Here is a 218-nt window from a genome sequence, read left to right on the forward strand (position 1 = left end):
GAGTAAAACTTATCCAAATAACCTACATGACAGTGCTAAATAACTATACTAGTCCAATTTAGTACTTCAAACTACACAGGTAATTAATGTTTCCGTACATACATTCCATTGTTTGGCTAATAATATTCAAACAAACTCTCTTCCTGTTAATAGACAACAGCTACTTATTGTCTTTTATTTCACATTGAAACTGTTTACACTACTTGTAAAGTTGAAGT

This window comes from Choristoneura fumiferana, chromosome 13 (assembly GCF_025370935.1).
Source record: "Choristoneura fumiferana chromosome 13, NRCan_CFum_1, whole genome shotgun sequence".
NCBI classification, from domain to species: domain Eukaryota; kingdom Metazoa; phylum Arthropoda; class Insecta; order Lepidoptera; family Tortricidae; genus Choristoneura; species Choristoneura fumiferana.